General features: G+C 34.7%; 1 protein-coding gene across 7 annotated transcripts in view; it reads right to left on the reverse strand.

Moving 5' to 3' along the window:
- The window catches only part of BEND5 (BEN domain containing 5), a 923615-nt gene that overhangs the window by 751881 nt on the left and 148022 nt on the right, over positions 1 to 23712 (reverse strand). The gene's annotated exons all lie outside the window — the stretch shown is intronic.

Below are 23712 nucleotides of genomic sequence, written 5' to 3' on the forward strand. Positions count from 1 at the left end.
TGTACATGGCAGTGATCATACTTGTTCTTTGTATCCTCCTGCATATGTTCATTTCTTCTCAAATAAGCTTAACATTAATTATTAGATTTAATGGTTCTTCCTAGGGTTTTTCTCTCCCAGGATAATCTAATGACAGTCTACCTTTTACTATTACCTATGTTAACAAGAAGGGAAAAAGAAATAATGTAAGGAATTTCTCACAACACAGTGGGAAGAGAAACTCAAGTCTTTCTGACCCCACTTACTTTCAGAGACACCTACTGATGTTAGCACCTTTTGAAACCTTCTTCCCTCCCCTTCTGTGGAGTCTAATACCTTGTATCTCATTTCCTTCTTACAATTGCTGAGCACACATACAGTTTAATATATGAACTTGTACCCTTCATATTGTCAGAAGAAATATCTGAATACTTACACTAAATCCTTGTACATTTTACCTTATTTTACTAAAGGATTACATATCTGTCCCACTCACTTATAAAACATGCCTTTTAATGATGTACTTTTAGAAAAGTCTAATTAAAATTCAGTGCATAAAAGTGTGCAAGGGTTGATAACCCACAGAACTCAGCAGACCCTAGTTAACATTCTAATGCATCCTCCATTTGGAGAGAGACAGTAAGACTTTTCCACCTCGGTGGCAGACACTAATGATACTTGCAAATATGACTAATGTCTTCATTGGTGAAAAATTAATGCACCACAATAATTTTTCTACCTGGGGTTAATGAACATGTCAGATGCTGAAAATGAGTTGTTTGAAAGTAAATTACTATAATCTATATTTAGAAGACTCTGCTCTTGGAAAAAAAAAAATATATATATATATATATATATATATATATATATATATATATATATATGGTGTGTTTGATGTCCTCTGCTTACTTTTGTCATGAATTTTGCTGTTTGCCTAGTGAGACTGCTCTATGCTGACTTTTCTGTTGGCATAAGGGAATGTTTTCTGTTTCCTTGAATGCCCATTTTTTTCATGGGGAGAAGTTCAATTTTACTCTACTTTCAGCAAGCACTGAAACAAGTATTCTTGCAGTCACAAAAGCAGCACCAAGCTGAAGTTTGCTACAGGTAACCACAAACCAGTATCTCACTAGGCATTTTTGGAGATCCAGATGCCCACTTTACGTTTCTTTCATCTGAAGGGAAGGTAATAGCTTCACAATTCAAATTGCTTTGTCTCTCTTTACTCCTTTTCTCCCTTACCAAAGCTATGTGAATCCTTTATTAAGTTGTGTGAATAGAAAATAGCGTCAATAATTAGCCATAGCAGAGAGAAAGGAGTTGTTTTATAAGTGAAAATTCTTCTAGTCACTGTAGATAGATCACCACCAAAATTTTCACAACCATGTTCCTTCCAGAGCACTTGGGGTTTAAGTTGTCCAGAGGGATTTTGTAGTATCTGTTATCAGGGAATTAGTAACAAGTTTGAAATATGGGACTTATTCCTTATGTTGGAACCATCTTTCCTTTCAACTGTGATCATATATCTTCAGAAAATATGCAAATGCATTCATCCTCTAAATGGTTTTCTAACAGAGCACATAACTTCAACTCCATATTTAGCACAGGAAGTTTAACTCCATAACATTGCTTTTGAAATGTGCAAGCATAGAAAAAAGGGTACAGAAGAGTATGTCTGGCCTTTATTTAGGTCTCAGCTGTAGCTCGTGCTGGGTTTAAGGAGCTGGAAGGACTCTTAATCAAAATTTAGAGACTTCAAATCATGGCAAATTCATTATTAATTTCTTTCACAATCCATCCCAAAGGTTAAGTATTCCCATTGTTAAAATATTTGCACTTTATTTACTGCTGGTACCTTGATGACTACTTCTAGCCATAAGATTTTTTCAATTACTGCATGTACCTGTGCAAGCAGCTATACACTGTGACTTGGCTACTTCTTGACTGTGTTCAAAAAGTAGAGAAATAGTACTACTGTAAATGGAAATGATTTGTAAATCTAATGTATTCTCTTTAATCACACTTTGAAGCAAAGCAAGCCTCTGTCTTTAAAGAAATGTTGTGAAGTCCACTTTATGTTCACATTTCCAAGGTTCAGAGCAGTTTTCCACCTACATGTATATACAAGTTACACCACAACTGCAATGAAATGCACCTGCCCCTATATTTAATGATTGAGGTTGCATAAGCATTCCATAACTCCGAATGTTCAGGTCAAATATGGGTGTCTGGCAAACCTAAGAGGTACTCTGAGATAGTACTAAGAAATCAGTCTGTTATTGGGTTGTAAACACCTGGATCTGAGAGATTAACCCAGTCCACTTCCTGCAGAGTGAAATCTGAGCATTAACAAATGCATTATATTATAGGAAAACGGCTAGAATTTAGGTCTCATATGCTACTGAAATAATAACTTTTCAGATGAAAATATGTTTGTTATTTTCCAGATTCCTGTGGGAAAAATATTAAGATTTTTTCTATTAACCTCTTTTCTCCAATTTTGTATCAACTTTCTGAACAAAGATTGCTTTCCCTCATTTCTTGTTTCCTACAGTACTTTGAGTTAGGATAGCAAATACACAATAGAACTTTACTATTCTTAAATAAGCTGTCTACCCACAAAAATTTTGTCACTCCATTTTGACAGATCAAGTAATAATTTTATCTACCATGGGAGAGTATAAACTGTACCAGTACAGGAATCATAGTGGGCGTATAAGCTGTAACCATCATAAATGACACTTTTTATTCCCTTTGAAAATCCTCCTGATTTATTACATTTACTTAGAGACTGTCACAGCTTATTTTTACTAGACACATTTTTTTTTTTAACATTCCATCAAGTGAGCTCCTATGTGATGCAGAGCAAACTGATAGAAAATGGTGACACTCTCACCCAAGCTGTCATTATTCAAAATGATTTCTTCTGCTCAGGTTGTTTTCATTTAGTAAAATAATTTGATTTTTCTATGTCTGCCCACATTCTATTCACAGGAGGCAAAGGAAGCTCAAAACAATGTCTTCTGCGTTTAATATGCAAGGAGAATGCTTAATAGAATCATTTGCAGGATAATTAAAAGTCTGCTGATACATCTTAAGAAAGTGTGAAACAAAGTACAAAATGAATAGAGCCAAATGGCAATTGCTTATTTCTGTAGAATAAGTGCTAAGTTGAAGAGGTCATAATTGCTGTTTTGCATAAGGAAAACAGTTAACAGGGTTTTATAGATATATTTTCTGCAGTAAAACTACAGCTGACTGTTTTCATACAGAAGTTAGTTGAATATCACAGATGAAAAGGTTACAGGGTATCGCTGCTAGGTCTGCCTGTGATATCAAGGAAAATAAGTCCACAAATTCAAATGTGACTGAAGAATGGCTTGAGTTAAAGTCAATTCCTGCTTACATTTATGAAATGGCACATTCAGCCTTGATATTTTCTCTCTGAAACAAACTTGACTTTTTCTAGCAAAGCGAAACACATCTACCTGATTCATTTACATGACATCAATCAGAATGCTAATACTGTATAATTAATAAACAGCTGCATTGTGCTTCCCAAACCACATCCCCATCACTCTATAAGCTTTAACACTTCAAATCATTGATCTAAAGGAAATTTTCTAAAGTGTTCACCTTCTGAGGCAGATACAGAAGTCCTATTAGGAACTATGGGAATTGTATGTGCTCACTGAGGACAGAATATGGCCACCAGCTGTGCCAGTTATCTTGATTATATTCATCTTTTATGAAGTGGATAGCCCCTTATCTGGCTTTTTTATGACTACAAATTAGTTCTTAATTACAGTCAGTCATTGTAATTTCAGAGCAACTGCTAGCTCAGTCATTGACCCATTTTAGTGAATTATAAGCAAGGTAGGTTCTTTTATAACCGTAACAATAAACAAAGAAAAAAATATATAAAATTTGGCATTGCTGACCCACTCCTTCCCACTGTTTAGACATTAACATAACTGTTCTCTTGACTTGCTGTTGTTCACCTTCAAAAAAAGAATTGCCATGGTACTTTGCCATTTAAGTTTATACATACATATATATATATATATGTACGTATATATGAACTAATATAAAGAAGTTGCCACCCAAATAAATGCAAGTATATACAAGTTAAGAATCTTACTGTATACCTAACACCTTCTGTTAGTTTTATGTGACAGTAACCAATTGCCTTAGTGACTTTACTCATGACTGCTTTTGGGTCAAGGGAGGAGAGAATCATACCACAGTCTTTAATTATCTGCATTTAGAGAGTGTAAGTATTGTAGGGATCTCCATTTGGAGACAGAAAAACGTATGCCTGATTTGAATAATTAATGCTATTCACTGATTTCAGTAGCATTGAGCAAGCTACAAAACTAGGTAACATTTCCCTGTAGAAATCTTACAGAGTACATTGTTCTTACGTCATGCTTTATGTGTGTGACTGTCATCATGACAGACTCATTCATCCTGTTGTGGCACTGATTTGCAAGCCAGATAAATGCAGTGAAAGACACTGCAATAAGTCAAATTAGCTTTAATTTACTTGAATCCTACTGTTAATGGTGCAAAAACTTTAACAGCAAATTGTAGAGGGGCATTTCTCCTTGACTCCAGTAGTCTCAATACTCTAGACTAAGCAGAGTTAATGAAGTCATCTCTTTTTCATTCCCAACCTGTGTGCATTTTGCGTCACATATCTTTCCACAAAGGTCTGTTTTCCCACACTTACAGTCCTAATACCTCAGCAGACACATGTGCCAGGTGGCAGGATTGCAGGGTGTATTCAGCACTCCTGGAAGAAATGTCAGAGCTGTGCTGAGCTCCCCTACAAGTCTCCACAGAGTGTGCACTGGTTTGCATGCCAGGACGGGTGCAATGCAACCAGCTCCCCTAATTCCACCAACTCAGGTGAGTTGTACCAAGGGCCCAGGTAGAGACGGAAAGAAACAAGGGCATGACTTGCCTCCCCTCTGTCTGCTTCACAGTCCACCTGCCCCAGGGAACAGGAGCAGAGCTTTCTCTGCAGTGCTTTTAAGTGCAAAGGCAGGGGAAGCTCCTTGCATCCTTACCAAAGAGCGCACTTGTCAGAGAAAGCCCCAAGCAAGTATTAGAATTCAGCTGCCAGAACTAGAAGGACCAAGATGCAGCCGTAGTCCCAGTGTCTGTCATGTTGGGAAGTGAGAAAAATGTAACACATCCACTTGGAGTATTGACAGATACTGAACAGGAGCTGATGTTTTTCCTGCCTAAGAGGTAAAACAGATATCAAAAATAATAATAATAATAATAATAATCATGCAACTGTATTATACATCTTGCACTAATTTGGGACTAATATATTTTTCCATATAGAGCAAGCAATGTATTGAATTTCCTTAGCAAATGTATAGGAATTTATTTGGTATATTTAAAAAATATATAAATAATAAAAATCCTTAAGGAGTTTCCACAATGAATAAAGACAGCATGAACCAGCCTAACTATCATATGCCAGAAACCTTTTCCCCACCAGTTTTCAAGTTGTTCTTCCTTACTCTTTTCCTTCCAGGCTAATTAATTATACACTAAACATACTGCTAGTGTGATACAAATAATTAATTAAACACAGTCACAGACTACAGCATTAATTGTAACAATATATTACGCTTTCTGCTGCCTGTCTCTTTCAGCTAATAAGAACTTTGCAACATGCAGAGACTACAGCTTAGGAAGTACGCATGTATATTTACAATGATAACAAACTGCAGAGAACATTTCCTATTTCTATGGGGTGATGCCTGGGCAGTTGTAAGGAAAGCTGCCTTTCTTTACACTTTGATGGGAGCTTACTACTTCCTTGTGTTCACCCAGATCTCTCAGAATAAGTAGGCTGCTTACTTGACTGTTTTTTTCACTGTGGGTTCTCTGGGAAAGCATAATCTGAGTTGGTCAAAAGGGCAAGACAAAGAATGGGTGGACAGAGAAAAAACAAACTTCAGCAGACACAATGTTAAGCAGATTTTAGGGGTTCCAAGGCTGGCAAGCACATGGATATTATTCTCAGTGAGACCAAGCAAGTTCCCTAAAGAGATTAGTAACGTTTACCTTGAGCACAGGAAATGTTCTGAGAATTCATCACTAGATGCCTCCAGAGCTGAAAACACAGCATGTTATGGTAGCATTAGCTACTATTAGTGTGCTTACCTACAGCTCCTATATCCTACCAGATGGTACATAAGTTTTTACTTCCTTTTCATTTTCCTTTAAAATTACAAAAAATACCCTATTTGTTAGAATGTATTACAGCCTTTTTTGGGCATATAAAATATGAAAATCACCATTTGGAAAAAAACAGTGACACTTGAGGAAACATTTTTTGTCTTCCATTGGGTAGGTCGGAAATGGCATGCACGCAGCAGATAGGAAGGAAATAATTCACAGCATACACTTAAGTGAACAAGACCTTTGAGGCAGATTAAGCTACATAAACATAAGAGAGAGAGAGAATCAAGAGCTAAAATACCTTGCCAAAGGCTGTGGGATTTTCGTGCTTTTTAGAAAGAGAATTGTGCCATAGATACACAGCTATTTAACAGATACAATATTTAAATAATTTGTGCAGATACTTTTATGTGTACAGTATTTGGAGAAAGTGCTTTTAAAATATGACATTCAATTTTCAGTTGTTTTATCTTTTCTCATTGGTTGCAGAAAGAAGAGTTTTATAACATCTTTTTTGGCAAGTAGATTTAGCACTTCAGAATACTGAAGTTCATTCATTAACATAAGTTTTTATTATAAGCCATAATCTCTTCTTTATTTCCACTGCTGTGGATGAGGACATCTAGATACCATCTCCTATCAGTGTTGGATGGAAATGTCTCCTATTGGACTTTGCTATCTATTTGGAACCTTAAATGTGAATGTCTTTACTTTTTAAAGACTTTGTCATTAACAAAGCACTATTTGAAATTCAAATAATGTCCAATATGTTAAAAATGAATAAATAAATAAATCATCCCTAAAGCCGTAAAACAGTGCGGGGGGGGGAGGGGGGGGGGTAAAGAATTTTTTTTTTAATATATATATTTTTTTAATCATGCAATTATGAAGTACCTATCCTTAGGTCAGTAAAATTGCATTGTTATAAAATTTATGTTATGAAAATTAAAAGTTACTTTAACTTTACAGTACTCATTTCTAGTCTCATGGCTTTCACATGATTAGAAACCCATAATTTACTTTTTTTGATATTTTATTTTTATCTTTTATTCCATCTGCTTTGTGAGGAGGGATTTCTTCATACAACAGTGCTTTCTACAATACTGATTATCATCATTAGAAATATCTGTGCTGTAGTAATCAACAAAACCTGAACCATTGGTTGGGTTGCTAACATGGCAGGCCAACTTCCTGTAAAAGAATTATTACAGTATTAAAGAATTTAAGAACCCATATCCTCCTTATGGGCATCAACTCACTTTCTTCATCCTTAAATTTCTTCAAGATTTTCTCTAAGGAGGATTCTGCTTGGATGGAATAAATTCCTCTTTTCCAGCTGAGCTACAAACTGATCTCTTTACTCTTCATGTCAAGCCTAAGTGACATTGTACAATTTATACAGATCTGTTTCAGGATGCAATATATATTTGTTCTATCTTGCTCCACACCACAAAAACACATAATACAGTAAAGTTGTGAGAAAATCTGACAAAAGCCAAAAAATTCAAGGTGGAAGATGACACTATACTTCACTGACACTGTTGAAAAACGCATACAAGAGGAAGAGTTAATGATAGGTCATCCTTCATCTTGAATTTCCTGGCTTTTGGTAGATTCCCCACCTTAAGGGTTTTATGTAAAACAAACTACTTTTTGATTTAAATTTTAAAACAAGACAGTTGTATTTCAGAAAGCTTGTATGTTGTTTTTGTTTTTTGTTTTTTTTTTAGCTATGTTGTTCTCACATATCAATTGTCCCTCTAAATCTTGTTCTTCAAATGATCCCAGTTTCAAATGTTACCATCACCAACAGTAAAAAGAACGGAAAACTGAAATGTGCTTTGCAGTATCCCTTAGTCAACTACACAGACATTCCCTATGTCCTAATAGGTGTCAAAAGCATCAGGGAATGCCAAGAACAGGTATGGCCACTGCTGCTGAAAGCCGGACAAGTCTTAAACATTTGTGTTTACTTTTGGTCTGTGTAGCTATCCTTGCAGACAGGCTTCAAGCAGAGGCCATAGAAGACTTAGAAGACAGAAAACAGATGGTGCACTCTGCAATAATAGCATTCCCAACAAATCTATGTGGTCTATGTTTAATCTCCATAAATATATAAAAATAAAGTTTTCAAAAGAACTACATTCCCACTTGTGTAAGAAATTGAAACTTTTTCAGTTTTAATGGTCACCAGAATTCTTTTTTCCTTAATAAACTAAACAAATAATTATGAAAGGGAAAGAAATACTTGTCTGATAGGCCATTATACAGAGAGAGGAAGCAATAATAAATACCCAATGGATTTTCCCCCAGAAGCCAGCTGCCTTAATAACAAGTACTACTACATCATCAACCATCTTCAATTCTACACTGTCAAATGTTCAGTTTTGTTAAAAGACAGAATGTTGACTGTGCCTCTGCCTCTACATACTCTGTCCTCTGACAGAAGAAAAAACATAATTTCAGGGTATTACACCAGGCCGTTATAATCATTAAATTAAGTCTGTATGGATAAAATGTACTTATAAAAATTGTGTTACATAAAAAACAAACAAACAAACAAAAAACATACTTTTGTATCTAGATATTCCAGTTGACCCTTTTTCTTTTGAGAAATAATAGCAGCAATGACACATTTTTCATTAAACTGATATGGTGTTTGGTAAACTTCATCCATGGTAATCTGATGTGATTTGGCTCTTATTAACAGTAAGCTTTAATAAATTCCATTTACTTTAATACCATCATTGGTATTCTGCAGGCTATTCTTTTCATGAAAATAAAGATTCAAACAAGAGAGACTAGTACAAAGACTTCATAGAAGTGTGCTGCATTTCAAGAAAAAGCAACCAAACTATTTTTAGTTTATATTATTCTGCTTCCTGAAGAAAATTAAGTAATGTGAAAAGTATTTCTTCCTTTTATTTTAACATCTATGTCAAAGAGGGGACAAAAGGCACATCAGAATAAATCTGTAAAGATTATAAATCTTGCCTGGATAACAAATGTATAGTTTTTTGTCTAATATTCTTGTTTTGTTTTGGTTTGTCTTTTTGGGGGGTATTTGGAGGATGGAAAACGATGTTTTGCTTTTACTTTACAGACACATTTCACATTTTATTATACATAGTCAACCAACCTGTTTATAAGGATTTAAAGTAGAAGGCTGAAGAAGATGGTGATACAGTATCAGCTCAGTTTGTCCCACTACTCTGTTAGAAGTGTCACTATGTGACACTAACTATGAGACCACAGCACTCATATCTCATGAGATATTAGGCATTATTTTCAAGACTTCCTTCCCCCCTGAAAAAGTAAAAAAATTAAAAATCATATATTCTTCCTTCAGACATCTATGAACCTCTCACCAAAGTTAATGGGACATTGGGACATGAAAAAAGTAATTTTCAAAAAAGGGGGGGGGGGAGGGGGGGAATTGTCTCTAATAAAAATAAAGATTACAGGATAATGTCTTCCATTTTCCCAAGAAGTAAGAATTTAGGAGGCTTTCAAGGATTTTCTCTAAAATACATTTATATGCTACTGTGCTGATACCAAACACAAGGAAATGTGCTTTCCTATATTTCCACAGTTAAGCCCCACTCATAAAAGTAAGGTGCTTAGGAACCAATTAAATAACTTCTTAAATACTCCTAGCACTTGCCTTAGCTAGGAGTGTAACACAAGTGAGAGAGAAGTCACCTGTGGTCCCAGTCTGGATTCATATTTCTCATTAAACATTCTTTCTCATTAATAGTTGTCAGGAACAGAAAAAATATTTTGGAAATTTAATCACACCATCAGTTTCAGGAAGGCTGTACTAACCCATTTTGAAGGTGAAGTCAAAGCACAGGGGAACTTCAAGACCAATGAATAGTTATATTTTACAGGGGCTGCCTTGCTTCTCAGAGCAAACATATATAAATATACATGAACAAATTACAAACTATTTTGTGTTGTATGCAGAGTCTGAGCATGGAAGAAATTACTGAGGACTAATAATTTGGAAGTAATATACATATTTTCTGATTTCTGGATATGTTACAGAATCACAGAATCACAGAATTACTAGGTTGGAAGAGACCTCAAGATCATCGAGTCCAGCCTCTGACCTAACGCTAACAGTCCCCACTAAACCATATCCCTAAGCTATGTTGACTTCATGCCATGTGAATAGGCTGTATTTGGAAACTCTTATGTTAAATTTTCAAGAAAAGGAGGAAAGTGTGCAAATAGATTTATGTCAGGAATTTATGCGGCATCCTCTTTGGGGTTAATTTTACCTATTTTTGATTTTTGAAGAGGTTAATTACCTACTGTATAATTTATTACAAACAAAATCCATCTAGAACTCTGGATTTTATCACCTGACATGTAAGCAAAATACTGTAGGGCAAAATATAGAATGTGATGTGATCCTTTGAAAACAAATGGATATGTGCAATTAACAGCTGGAATATATACTTGAATGTTCCCTTAATTACAGAATTACAGTTGTTCATGGTCACTTACACTGAAAAAAAAAAAAAAAAAAAAAAAAAAGAAATAAAAATAAAAAGTTAGAAAAGATTAGAAGAAAGAGGAATTTGTACAGAAACCTCCAAAAGCATTTATATAAATCCGTAATGTGTTCATTTCATTTACTTCAAGAAATATTTGACTGCAAAGTACACTTGGTTGCACTTCATCTAGATCAAAATCTAATTTGACTGGAAATTCAGCAAACTCAATAGTATGCCTGACATTTCTCGGAAAAGGATTTGTCCAACAGCTAAAGAAAAAAGATATTTTCATAATTAACACAGTACAGGTGGTCTTGTTTGTTTGTTTCCAGAGGCAAATGTTTTCTCTGTCTTTGAACTCCAAGAATTTTCTCCTTACCCCATAGGCTAGCAAACAAGTGTAACATTTTTATTTTTCTGCCTTCTTTTTGACAAAGCATTGACCTCTGCATTTGAATGTCTGGGGAAGCATATCACTGAGACCTAATGCTTCACCTTGTGATGTCTACACAAGAGCTTTAAAAAAACAAAAGTCTGTAGATCTTAGTGCTGTTCCTATGTGGGGGAGAGCAGAACTTCATTTAGAGCTTTAGGCAGACGGTTATATTAAACTGTTGAAATGTTTGTGCCAGTGACAGAGGATTTTCCTTTCATTCAATTTGACAGCATTTGACCATCTTCACTACAGAATGGCATAACACCACTGATTTTACAGCCAGAGACTGTTTTCAAGCTGTCTTAGAAGCTTTCAAATTTTTTTCCAAACAGAAGCATGTTGAAGTTTTTACATTTTTTTCGACCAGTTATCTGCTACAATATGAACATTTGCTTCTGCTTTATGTTTATCTCTGTGGTAAGCAGCTTTTAGGTTTGCCAATTATTTTCTTTTTTTTTTCAAACCTTGGGGAATATAGGTTATATATATTGAGGAACTTGATGGAATCATCACTTCATATCAAGGCAGATTTGATGTTTGCATTTGGCAAAAAGCTAGGAGCTTCACAAAGACCCTGTATACCAACTCTGAGATTTTTTCACCTGTTTGCCATCTTTAATTTAGTTTCATAAATGAAATATAAAAATATCAAGTATATTATCCAATCTTGGTGTCTGCTACCATAAGTAATTTAGTATTTGGTCACTGAATGTTTTTGAATGTGCTTTATCCATAGATGTGAAAGCGATCAGAAATCTCCAGCCAGATTTGCTGAACATATGAAAATAATGACATGTGGGCACCAATTCTCTGAAGTTTTACATGTCCCAGGAGAAAGATTGTCTGGAAAGTCTGGTGGCACTATCAAAAAAGGCACTGGGTACTCCTACAAAGACCAAAGATGACCCTGCCTTTTTAACAATGCCCTTCTGAAACAAAAGCCTCCTTGATCATGGTCAATGCTACCTGCTCTAATTAATTGCTGTCAAAATAATAAATAAATAAAACAAAAACAATAACAACCACAAAACACCTGCAATAATATGGAATAATAAAATAAAAGCAAGAGTCCATAATATTCTGGATCATTTTTAGTAAAGCACATATAATCCAGTTTTTCTTACCAACATAGCTATCAAGAGTAGTTGCTTTTGTGAAGGTGACATAAAACTGAGTGGAAGTATGTTGCTGACATTTTAGTCTACATAAACTAGTAAAGGATAGATCCAATATGGAGTTGACATATGATATTTACAGTATAGAAATAACTTATTACAACCTTTTCCTGTCCCATGAGAGACCTCTCCCTGAGGCACAGCTATAGCTCTCTGCAGTCAAAAATGGCACACCTTGCTATGAATGGGCTCTTGCTTCAGGGCCATGGACTCTTCTGTGTATTCTTGCTGCCTCTGTCTTCTAGCAATTCTTTAAAGGTTATTCATTATTATTACATCCTAAATGCTCCTGTTTTCTTCTCCCTTGCTCTTCCAGTCCCCAGTGAAATTTGAAATGGTATTAGCACCTCCCAGCAGCACTACTGTATACATGTTCCTCACTGGCTATTGTACTTCAAGGTAATTTTTCCTCAAAATCTTTTCAGAATGCCTATGTCCTCCACTACTCCCATTGCTCATGAAGATGGAAAAATCCAACACATAATACATGTATATACAAATGCAACATCATCCTTACAACAGCAAATGACCTCAGAGATAATTTTCATCTGGATTGTTGCCATTATCAGGATGTTTTCATTAACTTATTACTTTTATTTCTGCCTCTAGTTTTCCTTTATAAATATTTTCTTTCCTTGTTAAAACTGTCTTTTAAATTTATGCTGAGCAGTATGACAATGAGCATATCACAAATAATTTAACAACATAAAATATTTGATAAAACTCTTGGGCAAACTAGTCATTTATGTAACTGAACTTTCTAACAGATATGGAGTTGACAATAATACTTGCTGTATCATCATAAAACTTCATAGCTTTCGTCATTGGCCAGGACTCCTTTGTGCCAAGTGCTATGCACTAGATGCTGCATAAGCATAGAACAAAAACATAGATCCTGCACTGCACTGCTTACCACATGCAAGACAACAGGAAAATATAGAGAGATGGAGATGTATAGATGGTGATGAGATGATTACACTTGGTGGTAAATTCCCATTGTCTCATTTAAACACAAACTTAAAGCTTTACAAATATGTTAGATACTGATACAATGTATACAGGAGTACACATTTTTACAAACCCAAGATTTATACATATATGAGTGTTGTTAACAGATGCATAGCTTGAAATTCAAACCTAAATCCCTCTGGAAGAAGAAAAAAATGTTGAAATGACTAAATAAAATTGATCATGTAAACATGAGGTTTACTCTGCTGTAGTATTTGTCAAATCACTTTTTTTTTTTTTTTTTAATTCACTGTATGGCTACATTCCACCCCAGCTTGCACAGACTACTGGGGACACTGAACGTGCTAGTAACAGTAAAACTAATTATGGGCAAAATTGAGTTTATCATTTTGTATAGCATTATAAAATTAAATCAGCAGTTTGTATGGATTGTTATGGAAACTGGTAGTTTTACCTTCCTTTTATAATTGCCTTAACACCAAAGCCATTGGTCCATGTAACTTTAGACAGCCCATCAGGCAGCAGCAAATGCCTTGTAAGACAGGTGTCTCCTGAGACTCCCAGCACATCTCTTGCAACCTGTTTGCTGTGTCTACATGAGCTCTTGCCAAACTTGCCTTTCAGGCTGCCTAGGGTCAAGTTTGCTGATGAGCTGTATGAGCTATGAGATGCTTTATTTTTCTGGACAGCTTTGTTTTGAATTCTATGTGCACAATGAGCACCTCACCTCTATCTTTTTTTTTTTTTTTATCTCCTATAATAGATACTGATGAGTTTCATTCAAGACTTAAAACAAAGAAAGTGATTGTACATACACAAAATCAGTATGTATGGGAGAGCAAGAAACATAAAACCCCCACATCTCTTCAGATTTATATTCTTATATTTCAATAAATTTGATACCTTGCCTTTGTTAGTGAAAGCCAAAACATATATCCTTAAAAAATCTATGCTGCATTGTACAGCAGATTCTCAACAGTTGCAGCCTAACTCATCTTTAAGTGGGTGTAATTTACAGTAACACCAATAGAAGAAAAAAAAAAAAAAAAAGGAAGAAAAAAAAAAGTGGTGTAAGTATTTCAATTAGCACTCACATTTTAACTCAGATGCATCATGAACAAAATAATTACAGGTTCAAGCCAAGGGTGTACACTTTGCGGATGTAAATGCAACCTGTGGCTGTAGGGAGGAATCTAAGTGTAGGTATCTTCATTTTTATTCACAATGCATTTGTTGAATTCTACCATTAACATATTTACAAACAAACTAAAAAACACATAATTTACATGCATTTATGTTTCTTTTGTCAGTCTAGGCTCCTCATCTTGTCTTGGACTGAAGCAATATCAACACAAATCATGTTGCTGATATAAATATCAACACTGAAGCCATAGTGAAGGATAAAAAAAAAAACTATAAGTAAGTAGATAAGTGCTTTGCTGTTTGGCACAGTTTTTCCTAACTTCCTGAATATTATTCTTGTCTAAAACCTCTTTTACACTCATGTGTCACAGATGGTTTTGACAAGGCAGAGACAGAGCCAAGTCTCTCCATAGGTTGGTAAGTCTACACATTGCAAAGTAACATGCCTTGCTGGCCATTGCCAATTGTGGCCTCAGGTATTACAACTATACACATTTTACCTGATTAACTTGCAACATACACTTTGTGTGTTATCTTTCTCCTTACAAAAATATGAGTGCTATAGTATCTTACTCTCTGTTCATTCTCATCCCCATCCTGTTTTATTTAAGCGAAAATATCTCAAAGTTATAAAAATACCTTGCTGTTACCATGAGCTTCAGTGGTGTATCTATTGCTTTCCAATGTCTCTGCTTAACATAAAAAGAGAATGCTTCTATCCATGTATCAGCAAACTGATAAATAGCAATGATGTGGAAGACAGTGAGGAGGCCCACGTATTTAATGGAATTTGCACAAACCTTCCCTGCCACCCCACTCCCCACAATACATTAAAGAGCCTGTGGTTCTCTGAACTGATCACAAAAGTCGAGTCTCATGGTGCTGCAAGCTGTGGTAAGCAGAGGTCTGCTGTCTGTGCATACAGTATGAAATAACACAGCAGTATGAAATACAATGTATCCTGGAAGAGAGAAGGGAGGAAGACAGAAACATTAAAAGAAAGAACAGAGCATGACAAGAAAAACTGAAAATAAAGAATCAAAATAGGCAAAAGGTTTAGTGGGAATGACACATACAGGCAGACAAAAGGTATGGCACCATTCTGAATGGCACTGATGTTCTGAAATGAAATTGAGAATAAAAAGAAATGATGGGGAAAAAGTAATGAGAAAATTCAACAGAGAAGAACACTAATGGAAAGAAAACAAAATTGACTAAAATATGAAGTTGTTCTAGAAAGAAAACAAACAAACAAAAAAATCTCCCAACAGCATAACTGCAAAATGTAAAAACAAATAAAAATAGTTAAGAGTGGGCCTCAGTTTAATTCTGGCATAGTTAATATGCCATAACAGGTTTAAGAAAGATAACAGCTGCCTTCTTCATGTAGAAAAATACCCACCTAGTAAAAGATGCGGTCACCCTGCAGTATGCACTAGCCTATGGCCACTGTCACTGGAGATACATGTGATTAAATATTCTGGTAGGCATAGAAACATTTGAGCAAATTAGAATGTATTTTAGAAGAAGACAATCAGCAACCAATGCCATATTGTAATAGCAGCCATAGGCAAGAAAAGAATCAGAAATAAGCATTCTTCTTGGAGAAAAGTCTTCAATGTTTTGTAGATACAGGGGAAAAAAGATGTATTACACCTGCAGCAAACTCCATAAAGAAATAAATAAATATTTGCTAAATAACACAAAATATGCATTTACATTTTGAATTTTATAAGGTTATTTTTAAATGTCTCTAGTGATTCAGTAGCTGTTTACTAATGAAAGAAAAAAAAAAAAGCCACAGCCTCTAAAAAGAAGCCTCGATGACAAAGGATGAATATTCTGAATAAAGATATTTTAGTCACCAATCTCAGGGATTAATTTACTCAGTTTGCCTCCAAGAAGCCAATAAATTTGTGTAAGCAATTTGAAAATTATTTAATTTGATCCCTATTCTATATTCTCAGTAATAAATGTAGTGATTCTAACAAAGCTGTTAACTGAACAAACAACAGAAAGAGAATCAGCTGTCTACCATATGTTTCTTGTTTACTTAAGCAAAAATACTCATTTTGATACTCAATCCAAAGTCCATCCAAGTCAATAGAAAGACTCTTACCAAATTAAAGTAGCTTTAGAACAGAGCTTGTTACTTGTGGCTTTACGTGTAAAGCTGTATTGTACATTAGTCCTACAACTGTTCTTCATCTCCTAAGTTAAAACACTAAAGAGAATTCTTAAAATTGTATTTAGTTAGTATGCACTGACCTGCTAAAACCTCAATCCCCAGGAATTCAGCATAGCAGCTGATTAGGTACCAGGTAAGTGCTCATTTGTACACTCAGCTACCTGCTTTATTGATGTAAATATTCTATTTGAGCACAAAGTATTTGATGCTTTGAGTACATGTAGGTAAACTCTCCCTCATTTCAGGATGACTTTCTGTTTGCATTCATTTCTCAAATGTTTGAGAAACAGAAAATTTGTTTCTTGAGGACTAAATAGACTCCCTAAAATTTAAGATAAAAAGGTGGTTTTGAACCAATAAAGATCATAATTAAGTATGCTAAATATTTAATTTCAATGTTATTCAATCATGTTACTGAAATAAATTTATATATTGTTCTTGAATATTTACACTTATAATTTAAATGTGTTTTAATTAAAAATAAGGGGAAGTATTCTGAACACAAAGTAGAACAACCCTTAGTTCTACAACAATATCTTTGCCTCTGCTCCTCCTCACACAAAGATGCACTTCCAGGGCATTCTCTAATAGATTCTTCAGATTCTCTTTCCTATTTTGTTCTCAAGCAGCTAAAGACATGTATATAGACTTCACAGAACAAATCTTCCTGTTGAGCAAATGTTAAGCAACTCCATGCAAAGCTTCCACTGTGACAGATCCATATTTTCATATTTTTCCTTTTACAAAGTGTTGTTCCTTAATAACATTGAATAAGTGTTTTCTTTTTCATTAAATAATGACATCTTACACCTCTGGTTTTATACAAAGGAAATATAAATTAAAATAATAATAATTAATAATTAAAAAAAAGAAAAAAAAAAAAAAGAAAAAAAAAAAGAAAAAAAGAGAAAGATCTCTTTGATACCTTTATCTGACCTCCAAAGAGCCATTATACAGCTGCTTGGTTCAGAACATTTTAAGAAACCAGATGTTTCTCCCTACATGAAAGCCACAACTGGGATACAATAGCTTTGAAAGTCAGTACGTGGCAATCTGCTGTAGTATTCGAAACCACAGCATCATCCTCTGTCAATACCTAGAGCAGGAATTCTGACTGCATCTGTAATAGACAGAGTGACAGACAGACTAAAGTGTCTTATATAATTTACTAGCCTGCAGTTTAGACATTCCAGCAATACTTAATCAAATTCTTCCAAATAAGTGTACTGGAATCCAATATAGCTTGAATTGCAGTTTCCACAAATATTGCAAGCATACACATTGAAATGTTAAACACATTAAGTGTTTAGAAATTTTCAAATGAGCATTTGCAAGAATTATTCTACCACAAAACCCAGCTCTCAGATCATCATCCCTAAGGAGGCTGTGCTGTAGAGTAAAAACAGAAGGTTTCTACCAACAGGTGGATCAGGTGGATGGAAACAGAGTTTCAAGTGCCTTCCAGCCTTGGTCTATGTAACCCAATGCAATATATTGTCTGATCACTTACTAAATTCATCTGTTTTGACATTAAAGCAACAGTGAATCTAACCATTTTCAACTGTTTTCAGAAGAAGCCAATTATTTCATTTAAGTTCATTCAATCTGAAATGGCTGTACAAAAAGTAGCTGACAGTGCAGTGTCAGTATCATAGCAGACATAATAGAAATGATATTGCTTTAGCCTGCATGAGAAAATCCCCTCACAATGCCAGAGAAAACAGGTTTGGGGCACAGAAGTTACAAATCACCATGTGATTTGTAAGATGCTTTTTTTTCTTCCTCTGTTACAGCAGAGTTCCTTGGCTACTCCACTCGTACCTGAGTTACACACACCCCTCCATACACCCACCCTCCTCCTCCTCCTCTCCCAAATGGCTGAGAGTGTGATGTTTCATGTAAGTTATGATCCAGAAATGGGTGGCTCTAATCCTCTAGTTACCTCTTCCTTACAAATTTTACAGAAAGAGAGAGGATCACAAAAATCTTATATCAGTTGTTTCAGTGCAAAAATGGTTTTCCTTTAAGTCAATCATAAGATTTCCATGAACATCAGAGGAAGTAGCAGTAGATCTTCTTTGTGTCAATATATATTCCAACGCTTACTTAAATTTAACTTATTTTTTCACCGATTTATTTTCTAGTCCCAGAGCACAATATTGTCTTTTTACATAACTGATATTTTTCTATCAAGTTACTTATACATAACTAGAGAGTTACGTTAAAAATATTACCCTTAATCAAAAAGAATTATATAATACTATGTGGATGATATTTCCTAGTATGAAGATGTTAGCCTAAATGCTTTGATTGCATTATGACAAACTCTCAAACTCATAAAATGAAATCTCTACACTATAAAATCATTTTTAGTAGATTGCAAAATGCTTAAGTGGTAGTTATGACTAATTCAATAAAATCAATAGGAAATTGATATGATTATATTTTTTCCATCTGCATTACCATTTCATCTATCATTTTCTCTCAAAATATATGCCTGTATTTTCATTATTTTTTTTTTATTATTATTTCTATAACCTACATTATTTGGCAGGAGGTTAGAAACAAATGATCTTTAAGGTCCCTTCCAACCCAAACCATTCTTTGATTCTATGATTTCTGTTTCATGAATTTTACTAAGTTTATAAACTGAAAATTGCTTGTAATCTACCTTAATTGGCTTCTCTAAAGTTCTGACCTACCCGGCCTTAGCAAATAGAACAAACTGTTATTCAGGACAGGTTTTACTCAAGATGGAATAAAGAAACTATTTTCTTTGTAATGCTTCAGCCACATGTTAAAGTAATTTATTTAAACAAGTAATTCTGTAAGCAAACATATCCATTAAGAGACAGACTGTGTACCAGAGCAGGAGGATAGCCCCTGATCCAAGGACAGACACAACTATCCCTCCTACACATTTCTACTTGAAGGCAGATTAATTCACTACACATGTAACAGAAGTAAGAAAAGTTCATGAATACATAAAGGCACACATGATGAAAAATGAGCAATCTCCATAAACTGGATCCTGAACTTCCTTATTTAATTTGAAGTCAATCAAATTTCCCTTTCAATATTATTTAAATCTTTTTCACCATAGATCTCAAAGTACTTTACAAAGCAACATAAGCCTTATTATCTCATTGAAGTTAAAAGAAGATTGTCCTGAGGAAGGGACAAATGAGGATTTCAGGATTTGTCTCAGTAAAAAGTATAAAACCTCATATAATTGGACAGATCTATTATATAACAAATGAAAGAAAAACTAAAACTGTAATTCATTTCCTTTTTATTCCCACCAAATTACTAGTTTACTTTATCAAATTAGTAAAAACAACATCACTATATCTTGTAATACGGAAACATATAGTAGAATAAGTAATGAAGTATTTACTTACTTAGGTCATGGTTACATGCTTAGGGATTTTTTGAACTAGGATGATTTTCAGGTACAGGTTTGTTTATTATTTCCATAGGAGATTGAGAATATGAAATGTAATTTACAAAAAAAAAAAAAAAAAAAAAAAAGGTGAGTCACCAAACAGTTTTAGCACTTGTCCACATGGAAAATGGATATTTGGAGACTACTGAATGGATATTTGGAGACTACTGGAAGTACTGAACTTACAAGTTTGTTTTTTCCTAATTCAGTTTAGCAGCTGCAAATGTAAAACACTGCTTGGTGCAATTATTGTCTAAGAGCCTCAGTTTCCCCCAAAATTTAAACAACAATTAAAGTTTGGGGCCACCAAGGAATTTTAATGCTATGCTGTACCTAAGGAGCAGGCACATGCACCTCAGGTGGAAAACAGCTCCCCAGAAATATCTTGGAAAAAGCTATGCACCCCAGCAATCCTCAGCAGGGAGTCACTGATTGGAGAGGCTAGAGAAACCAGGGATGCTGAAACACAAGGAGTACTGAAAGGACATGTTTTCCTCTAGGATCATTTAGCTATGAGCTAAAGATATATGAGCATAAGATCTATGCCCTCATTTTAAAATGATTCAAAGAACCACTGAAAGAGTATTTATTTGCAGAATAAGGATCGTAGTTACATCTTTGCATATGACTTAGGCAGCTATGGGTATGCACTGAATTGAAGAAACAGAAAAAACCTCTCTGGCAAAATCCCAGGTACCTGCCAGACTTCAGACACCTAATGGGTGGAGTGATTTCAAAGATTACACAAACTAGGTACATAAATTCAAATCCAAATTTAGGGATCATTTGTTCCCAAGTTCCCTGAAGTATTTTTTGAAAATCAAATCCTTTTTAGCTATAATAGGAGAAAATTATATATTTGCACTTCGGATCATATTACATTTTGCAAATTTACAGTATCAATATTTCTCTCAAAGTTATAATTTTCTTCAGGTGATCATAAGAGCTACAGCACATTCATCTGACTAACAATGCAGGAAGATATATACATATTTCAGGATTAATGATAGGGTGCTTAAAGTAGCTTACAGTAACACTCTAAGAAGAATAAGAGGTTGTCATTAAAAAAAAAAAAAGACAGAGAAATTTGGAGATTGCAAACTAAAATTATTCTGCATAGGTAATTCTGTTTGATACTTTTTTAATATGATTTAACTGTACTCATGTCAATGAATAGAAAGTTGTATTATCAGATACTATTTTGTTTATTATCACTTAAATGGTTCTCGAGTGCTGGAATTATCTTCATTAAACCGGACATGAAAAAATATACATTTAAATTAACACAATGATGGCTGCAATTTTTATTATTTTTTTTTTGCCTGCCTTCCTTCACAATATATTCTTTACTAATGCTAGCAGAGAAAACTGTAAAATAAATTTTGTGATGCCTGCAATGACAAGGTCACTGGTTCCAATTCAACACTGTTTTTTTAAAAAATAGATGTCATTAGAGCTTGAGAAATTTATTTAACATTCCCTAGCCTCCAGTCTAAGCCCCTTGTTACAGGAAAAAATGCCAGTGGTAACATACTCTAAAAGCCTCATCTTCTACAATTTAAAGGAATACAACATTCTTGTATCACTCACAGTATGAGGTATTTATTTATAATGTTGCAAACTGTCAACTCCTGTTTTATTTCTATTATATATAGGATGTCAGGAACTGTCAAGAGTTTCAAGCTTTACCAAGGGACAGGGCATGTTAAAGGCAGCAGATTAGGAAGATGCTGCATTGAACTCACAGTGGTTGCTATTAACAGAGCTCTTAGAGAGCCGCTATGAAACAGGAGGGTCATTTCAGCACCATGGAAAGGACTTCAATGGACTTCACATGGGGCTTTGTATAGCGAAGTGAAGGTTCAGTAGAATTAAAACCTGTGTATATAAATATATTAGAAAAGTTGAGTGTAAAGAAAGGCAACAAAGTGTTCTGAAAAAAGATAATATATATATATATAATATATATTATAATAATAATAATATATATATATTATTCCAAGTATAGAAAACAACCATTCTAGTAGAATATATATAATAATAATAATTATATATATATACATATATATTATTCCAAGTATAGAAAACAACCATTCTAGTAGAAAACAGCCGTGAATAAGTTTAGGCTGAGAGTTAGATGTTGATTTCTAACCATTTGACAAACAAAGTTGTGGAAACCTGTTTTACTATGAATGCTGGATTAATAACCTAACTCATAATAACCTATGAGGTTCAGCCTCTGGGGGAAAAAAAAATGTAATTCCCCATGGTACGATGTCAAAGATACAAGCTTGCTGATAAAAAAAAGGGCGTGAGAAGCAGATTAGGAGCATTAGCCAGCTCTCCACCCACTGTTAGCTTTTACGTTCATGCTGTGCTTCCTCTTTCCTCCAAAGCACTACAGTGAACTTCATCTAATTGATTTTTGTAGCCTGCTATTTCCTCATTCTTCCCACTTTTTTCGCTTTTTTTGCTTATATTATACACTTTAATTCCTGTCCTTGATTTTGTCCTGTCCACTCTCTCCCTCCAAAGACTATTCTCTCTGAATACTGCATTCCCTTTCATAATTTAACAGTCCTTTCCTCTCCCACACATCCTGGCACCCACAATTTTTATTCCCATCTGCTGCTTTATGCCTAGGATTGAAATATTTACCAGAAACATAGTAACTAGTGAACTAAATGAAGAAATTGAGCCCATTTTCCAGAGACAATATGTAGATAGCTAACCAAATCTTTTTGCCCGTCTATATATACTGATATGTATACTGATACCTTTAATCCATATTGGTAATCCAAACAGGAAGTATTTGTCAGGGATGGAGAAAAGTAACTAGGATAAAGCCAAGACACAGCAGCTTTAAGGAGAAGAATATTTCTTTTTGAATTAGAGATACACATTTGTTACAAGAAAAACTCCTGCAAATGTTATCACTGCATATGGAAATCCCTATCAGTGTGCTGTTCTGAAATTCAAACCCATGTTTTCTCTCGTTCAACCAATGTTGTATAATAAACTTGAAGAGAACTTACTCATTAGGCTTTGTAGGAAAGGAGCACTTCATCTTTCCTTACTGTTTTCTCATATCACTTGGCTTCTGAGATGAGATAACAGCAGAAGATTAATAGTCTTTCTTCGGGGGGGCTATTCTACTGAATTGTTTCACCAGTATTTCCTAATTCTCATTGTTTTATAACATGGTACCTGAGTGGCAGCTAACCTGGCCTAGGCAGTTTCCCTCCTGCTCAGTCCAAGTTTCTGAGAGTCTTCTGCACTACACTGTTCCCAGGCTTAAGCCTATAACAATGCAGACTTGATGAGGTGAGAAATCTCAACAAGAAGTTTGAAACCTGATGAGGCTGTTACATCCTGCTCCAGTGTGTCTACCGTGACTATGAAATTGTGCTCCACAAAGCCTACAACCCAAAGAAAACTGGAAGTTGCACAACAAGACAGAAAACGATGCTTGCCCAGAATTACTCAAGAGCACCTGAATTGTATACCAGCAAAAAAACTGTAAGCTTTAAAGCTGTAGACTCAGCCAGAAATAGATGCCTTGACAAGAGAGAACTCTTTGATAACAGTTGCAATGACCACAGACTTTTTACCTTTTCCTTTGCTTCATTGTTTCCCTTTTCCCCACACCTGTTTCTTTTGATGATTTTCTA

The sequence above is a fragment of the Anas platyrhynchos genome, chromosome 8, assembly GCF_047663525.1.
Source record: "Anas platyrhynchos isolate ZD024472 breed Pekin duck chromosome 8, IASCAAS_PekinDuck_T2T, whole genome shotgun sequence".
Lineage (NCBI taxonomy): Eukaryota > Metazoa > Chordata > Aves > Anseriformes > Anatidae > Anas > Anas platyrhynchos.